We start from the raw sequence: 6148 nt of genomic DNA on the forward strand, positions 1-6148 counted from the left end.
TTTAACATGCATCTCAACTTACATAATTAAAACTAAGACATGAATTTCGGTCTTTGGGGCTTTTGTAAAGCCCCGACCAGCTTGCAAAGTCTTAGCTTGCATACACTTTAATATGGTGCAGAGACATGGACTACATTCAGTAGGCATACAAGCCCTTTAGTTGGACCACAAGAGACTCCTACTGCCTTGTGTATCATCAGGAAAGAAAAGCACACTAACTATCACATTTCTTGAAAAAGCAAACTTAGACAGCATTGCCACCACCATAATGAAAAGAGGAGATAGAACCAAACAGGTCCTCTACTAAGTTGTAAATGCTGGCCAACAAGCACTTGGAGGTCATAAAAAGCATTTCAAGGACAACATAAAGAATCCTAAGCACCTCGCCTTAACATCCTCTAACTGGCAAGATTTCAAACAGGTTGCCAGAAGAAAAAAGCAGCAGCTAACAAAGGAAAGAAATATCACCAACAAATCTCTCTCCCATTTCACTTCCATGTCCTTTCATCAACTGCATCAACCAATCCAGAATTGGCCCCTTCAGCCATTTGAAGACCCCGGATAAGGACCTCCCCAGGAGAACCATCATGTTCGACTTGGAGTGGTCGCCAATGGATGTCTTCAGCAATGCATGTGTCTGCGGGGGCTTCTTGCCATGCTTTGAGACATAAGAAAGTGGTCGAATGCCCACTCAAGGACGACTTCACTGGTAATATATCGAATTGGTCTCCAGAGCACCTTTAGAGCATCTTAGAACACCTTTAGCTCAGTTTAATGGATAGGATTGGGTCCATTATATTTCAGTCCGCAAGTTAAGAGAGTATGAAAACACTTGTGTTGTGGTTATTTGAGATTGGATCATGATTGGCGCATTGATTAGATTAGTTTCAAACAGGACTTGATTTGTTCTTAAGTCGGTAATTTGGTATCGTAGCCTTTTGAATATAGTCTTGACTTGGACTCAACTGTACCTTGTCTTCGACTTGATTAAGTTGGTCGTGACAAAAGCCATGTCACTTGAATGTTTTTTTAGGAAACCTAAAATGACCTCTTTAAGGGTGGTAGTGATTTAATACCTTAAATACTTGAAGGATTTATACTTATTTCTGTACATTTACCGGAGCAATTTAATTTTGACAAATCTAACAGATCGAACAATTTGTAACGAATACAATACATTTTTGACAAAAACTAGTAAAAATGACTCAGCATTTATTTGAAGTTTTTACATTATATTTTCATATATAATAGAACATAATAGTTCTCATTGTCTTTACAAATAAATCTACTTAGCAGTCCATGCGTGTGTGGATTTTAATCACAGCCGGCTCAGGAATAAAAGTGCCTCTTGTCATATTAGAGATAATGTTTACCAATTACCAATGGAGCTGCAAAGTAATTGAAACCCCAATTGATTGCATTTTTGTAAGTGCATCCCTGAGTTGCATTGGAGGTTAAAGGCACGCGTGTTGCAGTTAGCCTTCTGAATAGCTCCGAGTGGATCACAGAGGCCTTAGCACTGCAGGTAAACAAGCAGCATGGCAATCTGTGTTGCTGTCTATCCAACTCAGCCTGGGACTGCATTGGGGAGCTGATGTTTGGCATTGCTGCAAAGGCTGGGATTACAGAGACACTGAAGGGGCTTTTGCCAACTGGGCGAATAACAGTGCTGCTTTCCATGTCACAAGGCAGAAAAAGGAAATCTACAGGCTCCGGGAGAAGCCTCTTACAAAGTTGATCTATTAGCAGATATGCCAGCAGGTTCGTTTTCTCTTCTCACAATTGCCCTGTGATGAGAAAAAACAATCAGTACGTTTTCCTGTGCAGAGAAAAGCACGTCCATGATACTGTCAGCGTGTTGAAACAGTATTAACATACATTCCAGGTAGCTGTCCAACCCCTGTAGTTGCAGTAACACTGTCAGTGTGTCGGCTTTGCCTTGCATACAAATCAAATACAGATGATTATCTCCTCCTATCTGACATTATAAGATATTAAGTTTCCCTCTTATAGCGATGTGAATAACTTTACTACAATGATTCATCAAACGCTCTTTAGGGGTAGGTAATCAGTCTGGAGACGTAATTGACTGGCTGGAAGATTATATTATATTATATATATTATGCAGTTTTTCAAATACACTTTGATTAAACGTACCACTCGTTTTAGTAGTTAGTAGTACATTTTGTATTGAGAGGTTACCACCAGAGGTGCATTATGTTTTTATTTGTTATTACTTACCTATATAAAAGGGTTTTGCGTACATTTGTGGGAAAACAATAAATCAAGAAATATTAAAAAAGCAGTTTTACACTCTGTTAGTAAATATACATGCGGCACAAACATACACTGTATATATAAAGGGCACACATACACACATGCACAGGACCTATACACACATGCATTTGTATGGAGGTGTCAGAGGGAAGAGTGATATTATAATGGTCTTCTCAATCAATGTTTCAAAGAGTATTGAAATCAATGTTTCTATTCTCTTTAACCTTTTACAATTTCAACAACGATACTACGATTTGGTAAATAAGCATTCAGCCTTGTCAATATAATCTGTCAAGGGTTTTTTAGGAAGTGTTAGATTTACTGTCTTCATGAGCTTCACGCCGTTAAGTGATTGTATTTATGTCGCTTGTTATAAGTACGAAACACTGTGATTTAAAATCCAAAGTTGTGATATCATTGTGATTATGCATCGTCAGAATGGGGAGACCTGCTTACAATTATCTGATTGCTTAACAAGCACTCACACTGCACAGCCAAACACTGTAGAAACCAAAAGTATTCTTTCTGAAATGTTTGTTTCCAAATATATCAACCATGTCAGGCTCACTAGAGGGAAACACTTCAACTGAAGCACAGCACTGTAATATTTCTATTTGATGAATCAGCGCATACATAAAATAAAGAGCATGGAGTCTTTTTTGGCAGTTGTGGGATTGTCAATAAAATCTGATCAAACTCATGATTAAGTAGATTAGCGTTAGTTTTTGCCAGATAAACCTATAAAAAAAAAAGTTTGTGACTTTCTTGCTTATTTAGTCATGAATATTTGATATTATGAAGAAGTACTTTACATTTGAAATCATGTTTCCAGGGCCTTTAAAGCTTTGCTCTTACCTTTAAAGATACTAAAATGTTGCTTAGAAGCTCGAAGGCTATGTAGTCTTTTGATAATCGATTTCATTATTTATCATTATCCTGGGCATAAACAAGTGTGTTGACTATAGTGTTAAAGAGAATGAAAGACTAAACAAATGGAACACTATTGTACAACTGCATTATATTCAGATGTGTAAAGCACTTCCATACTACACATAATATAGTGTGTACTAAAAATGCACGTGCATATATGCACCTACCTGTGAACTGTGTAGTTAATGCATGTATGCATGTAAAAACAGAGTCAAAAACTGAATTTCCCCTATGGGGGATAAATAAAGGTCCATCTTCTAACAGGAGAATAAAACACATTAGGTTCAACCTAATAATATTGCTTTCAACTAACCTAAAACAGTTATGTGAAATGTGTTGATATAGTACATTATATAATATATATATAATACATAATTAAAGTCAATGTTTTAGAGTTTTCAGTGTAGTTAGAAAACCAATTTCTGCCATAGTGAATCAAATGTAGACCAACTAACATAACCATAATTGCATGTATGGCAATGTAATCATGTATGGCAATGTAATCATGAGGTAAGGTACTTTTCTATTTCACCATTTGTATTTATTTATAATGTGGGTGCACTTATGGTGGATTTATCGCTAGTCATGAACTTAGAAAGTCTATTCAGATTGGCCGGCCACTGAGTATTAGCAGCTACAGCGGATAATGGCAGCTGATGACAGTTTGGCCTTGATTGGAGCTCTTTCCCTTGGCTGCCAGTTGTTGGTAATGGCTGAGGGAGCAGCGCAGTGGGCAAGTAAATACCGTGGCAGGTAACACATCATTCTCCCCTGATGGGGGAAAGGTCTTTCTTGGAAACAGATAAATGTTAATTACTCTACCTTGGCATGAGGCAGAGAATGCAGCTGGAGCAGGACCAAATAATGAAGTGACTGATGAGTATCGGCTTGTTTTTACACTGGTGATTGTATAGTAGCAAACAAATGTATTCTTGTTTTTTTCATAATCTGTGACTTGTACATATCAAAAGAGACAGTTGAGTTACATTGTTGTTTCTATCTGTTTTAATGCCAATGTCACGCTTTTATCTCCAAGTTGTGGTTTATCAAACTTTTTGTATTCCATTTAAAGGTGGGGTAGGTAAGTTTGAGAAACCGGCTCGAGACCGCTAGAATTTGAAAATATACAACCGGAGAAAATCTGCCACTTCCTTATAGAGCCCCTCCTCCAACACACACGAACGCGCACATGACCAATGAGGGCACGAGATAAGTTTGTGCCCCGAAGGAAGGCTGACAGGCAGGTAGGCCATTGGTTGTACTTTTTACAGTATTACGGCTTCTACAGATGACATTTTTTTATGGATTTTTTGTCAAAGCACTTAAGATATTCTTTGCTATCGGGATGTTAAGAGCATTCCATGGAATATAACAAAAAGTGTATCTCGAGCCGGTTTCTGAAACTTACCTACCCCACCTTTAAGGACTGGAAATGAACCAAATGCAGCAGGATTGTCTGTGTCAGGGGATATTTACTGCACACCCTGCAGGTCACCCTTGAAAAAGAGATCTTTTGATCTCAAGGGGCTTTCACCTGGTTAAATAAAGGCTACAAACAAAACCGAGTCGCATTTAAAAATGAATGAAGAAAATGTGAGCCAACAGAAGAGGTGTTTATTTGGCGAAGCAGCATATCCTCCATGCATTTGTCTTCGTTAATCCATATAGATCAGCTAACAGCCCCTCTCCAGGTCGGTCCAATAGCAGCAGCAAGGATGTAATACAGCTAATCAATACTTCAGTGATTTTGCCTGGAAGAGAACACATGCTCTGTGTGTGAACCAGCCGATATATCCTCGAAACATACTAATAGGAAAAAAGCAGGAATCACCAAAGGAAAAACCTTTCCTTTAAATGATCTCAATTAGAGTCAAATAAACCGACAGAGAGACAAAAAGACGAGTCCTTATTAGAGATATTCACAATGGTTTATAAAAAATCCCCATCAGATTCTAATTGTGTTTAAATGTGAAACTGAATCATCAGTACAAAAGAGTATCAAGTGCATATGATAAAGTCAAACCCTGTTAAACACGTAATGCAAGAACTCAACCATGAGCTATATAGAAAATAAAGTATAGAAAATCCAATCGCTGAGCTTCAAATCATGTTTTGCGCATCAGTGATGCAGAGCAAAAGCTGAGAATTACACTGATATGCTCTGATTCCACCCCTGGCTCGCTTTTTCTCCATAGTAATGTCAGCTGAGGGATGATTGTTGTTATGGTAGTCAGAGTCAAGCACCATACTACACTGATGGAAACATGTTTTCTCGAAAACAGATGTGAAATAGACAAAACGTAGCTATAACCAGAGATGGGGTCGTTACTAAAAAAAAAGTAATATATTACATATTACTTTAAAAAAAAGTAATATATTACACTACTTCGTTACTCTCTACATAAAGTAACTCGTTACTTTACTCGTTACTTCACTCGCAGGGCCGGCCCGCCCCTCCCTGCAGGCAGATCACGCAGACTGCTAAAGTTTCAAATGTTCTCTTTAGTTCAGTTTCCATAAGACTGATCCAGATCCTGAATGTTTTCCTATCTGACCATGGCTGTCCTCTGTCTCCTGCTATCTGTATATTTTGCGCAGTCTATCTCTGCTCACGCTGTTGCGTCGGCGTGTTCTCCTGCGTGTTGGCCATGTGTTGCACTGGAACCAGACACCGCAAAGACTTCAGCCGAGCACGTACGAACTGCGCATGCGTGAGTGGCAATAACTCTCCTTACCAGCAGGCGGCGGTAGTGTGTATTCGTCATTCAAAACAGGCAACAACCGGAAAACAGAGAAGAAGAACAGACTACGTGATATAAACAAACAACAAATAGCTGTGCGTTAGCTTCACATTAGCATGTGTTCTTTGCAGGTGTTTGTTGAGGTTTGATTATGACTGATTTTAGTAAGTAACGAAGTAACGCGTGTCGGGGCAATGTTA

The sequence above is a fragment of the Pseudochaenichthys georgianus genome, chromosome 12 (genome assembly GCF_902827115.2).
Source record: "Pseudochaenichthys georgianus chromosome 12, fPseGeo1.2, whole genome shotgun sequence".
Classification (NCBI taxonomy): Eukaryota; Metazoa; Chordata; class Actinopteri; order Perciformes; family Channichthyidae; genus Pseudochaenichthys; species Pseudochaenichthys georgianus.